This window comes from Pyrus communis, chromosome 1 (assembly GCF_963583255.1).
Source record: "Pyrus communis chromosome 1, drPyrComm1.1, whole genome shotgun sequence".
Lineage (NCBI taxonomy): Eukaryota > Viridiplantae > Streptophyta > Magnoliopsida > Rosales > Rosaceae > Pyrus > Pyrus communis.
This window is the reverse complement of record NC_084803.1, coordinates 42,927,906-42,931,134: the sequence shown is the minus strand read 5'-3', so window position 1 is coordinate 42,931,134 and position 3,229 is coordinate 42,927,906.

Sequence of the window (3,229 nt, the reverse complement as noted above, 5' to 3'; positions counted from 1 at the left end):
GCAGAATCTCACACAATTCATGTTTAAACACTCAAAATCAACTATATAAAATACTCAATTTAAAGATATATATTTGAATCTATCCATCCGCAGCTCTAGGTTACCATGCACATGCAATTTGCCAAGCTCATCGTTCTCCATCTCCAGCTCCAGCTCCACCTGGTTGTGGTGGATCTATGTTTTTGTTCGTTCAGAGCACGTACGTACGTAGAGAGGTAAGTTTCTTTTTGTTCATTTGATTGCTTATAACCAGTGTTTTAAAAGACTCGTCTTGAGGCGCTCCTAGGCGACCTTAGAGACGAGGTTGCATCATTTTCGCCTCTATTTTAAGGGAGTCGGCAAAATACACGCCTAGGCTGTCACATCCCTGCCCGGGGTCAACAACATCCCGGGCCCGCTCCACCACCGTAACACGATATTATTCGCTTTGGACCCCAACCACGCCCTCATGGTTTTGTTTCTGGGAACTCACACGAGAACTACCAAGTGGGTCACCCATCATGGGATGGCTCTCTCGCGCTACTCGCTTAACTTCAAAGTTCCCATGGAACCCAAAGCCAGTGATCTCCCAAAAGGCCTTGTGCTAGGTAGGGATGGGAATATACATATAAGGATCACTCCCCTGGACAATGTGAGATCTTACATAGGCGTCGATTGTGCGTCCCTTTTTCTTTTTTAAGTTTCAAAAATCTGGAAATTTTTTAGAGTTGTAGAGCTGTTTTGAGTTGCAGGCCATGAACACCAACAAAGGAGATGAAGAAGATAAAGAAGACTGCTAGGTTTTTTAGGCCGAGTTGGTATTTTTAATTTTTTCTTTCTTTTTTTAATGCTTAAACTGACATCACTTTGTCATATTTATTATCCCATTATCTTTACTTTTTTAAAACTAATCTCACTTTAAAGACATTTATTACCCCACTATCTCTTTTCTCTTCACTTTTTATTTATAATATTTATTTTCTCATATACTAGATATATATTAGATAAGCATTGCTTTGTTTTTGTTTTTATTATTTTCCTGAATATTCTCATGTTTGGCCGTAGAAAAGAAAACATCTTTTTATTTGGATTATTATTTTCTTAATGTTATATTATTCTTTTTTTTTTTTTAATTTGTTATATTTTTTTCTTATTTCTCTTTTTTTAAGACTACCTATCCCATCCAAATATTATCCAAGACTCTCATATAAATATGCACTTGCTTAAGTAGATGTTTGAAATTGATTAATTTGATTGCTTGATTAAACTTGGTTATGTGAAGTTGAACTAGTTTGTGACTATTATATTGTTATATGTATAAAATATGTATTAAAAAATTGGTCTCGTGAGGCGAAGGCTTTCGCCTAGACGGGACTATCCATCAAACGCCTCACTCACGCCTTTCCCTTTTAAAACATTGCTTATAATAACCGTGCATAATTACAACAATCATTCGAATTGGTCTTGTTGCATGCAGGTATGGCTTTTGCGATTGGATATGCCGTGGCCAACACGGCCGTGGATGCTTTGATGGGTCCTCGTCACGTCACTGCGCTGCCGCTGCTGCTTCTGCTGATCCTGCTGTTCTTGCTATTTCTGCTCCTCCAGCTCCTGCTGCTGCACACTACAAACCATGGCTAACACAAGCAGTATCAGTGGTTCAGATGCCTGCAGTATCACTCCAAGGCATTCCAAAAGATGTATGCAATGCTCGCTACGTCCTTTTCCCTTCATTATTTTCCTCAAGATTTATTGTGTCAGGGACCGTTTGCAGTTTTCGCTTTTTCGAAAACTACAAACTAATTATATGATGACCTTTGGTTTTTGGGCAAATAATTATACAGAAAACTAGATTTTAATTCCTAAATAAGATGAAGTTTAGAAAAATGTCTTATATAAGATTAAAAATTAATTTTAGTCCATAGACTCTATTTAATGCTAGCATATGTATTCAATGTTTCTTTTTTTTTTATTTACAATTTTATGAAAAATATTATAAATTTTAATTCTCATTATGGTAGGCATCTTATATAAGAAAATATTTTCGTAGAGATTTTTCGGTACACTTACACTATGTTTGGACAAAGAAATTTAAGATTAATAAGGAATTTTAAAATGACGGAAATTGAATTGATGGGATTTTATTTTCTAGAATTTATGAATTTTCTTGTTTAGTTAACCTAAGAGAACAATGAAATTGAATACGGAATTTGTTATTTTTAAGTTCTCAATCATATAAATTGAGAAATGACACCTACTTACATGGAATTTAAACTTGGGAATTGGAGGTCCTAAATTCCAAGGTTTTTTTCACGTGGAAATTCTAAATTTCTATGTTTATGAATCCAAACAAAAGAATTAGTGCAAGTCAATTTACAAAGTCTGACTTTTATCCAAATTCCAAGTTTATTTTTCTCATCCAAACATAGTGTTATGTTTTTGCATATTTTATTATCTGCCACTAATTCATAAAAATATATTTAGGTACGAACATTTCGGTACAATGGGTTAGTATAATATGTTTAGGTACGAACATTTCGGTACACTAGCTTAGTATAATATATTTAGGTACCGACATTTCGGTACACTAGTTTAGTATCATATAATTAGATACGGAATTTTGGTACACTTATGTTTTTACATAGTTTCTTATCTGTCACTGAATCATTATAATATATTTAGGTATGGGCATTTCGGTACCCTAATTTAGTAAAATATATTATGATATGGATGTTTAGATACACTAATTGAAGAAAGTTAAATAAAATTGTATAATAATAAATTTAAAATTTAATGTAATAACATTAAATAAGTTATCTATTAAATATAAAAACTTTGACAAAAAAATTCTATTAAATATAAAAACAAAAATATAATATGAATTTGAATTAAGTACACATTAAATGTCTAAAATCAATAATTAATATAACACCAGATTTTTTTTTTTTTAATTTTAATCTTCTTGAATGATTAAAAAAAAACCCCATAATTATATGACCACCTTTGTGCAGTGCATCGACGAATTTTAAGTGATATCAGCAAGTGTCAGTGGTACATGGATAAGCTGTACGGGTGCAAGAAAAATTCCAGCATGTTGAATGCTTAAGCATTGCTTCCTTGCAAATGACTTCCTGTGTCTATCATGATGGTGAATTGGTTGTCTATTTGTGGGGGAAGGATTTATATAAATCTTTATATTAGTACCTCTTCTTATTTGAACTCGATCGATCTGTGCTTGTATATTGCGTTC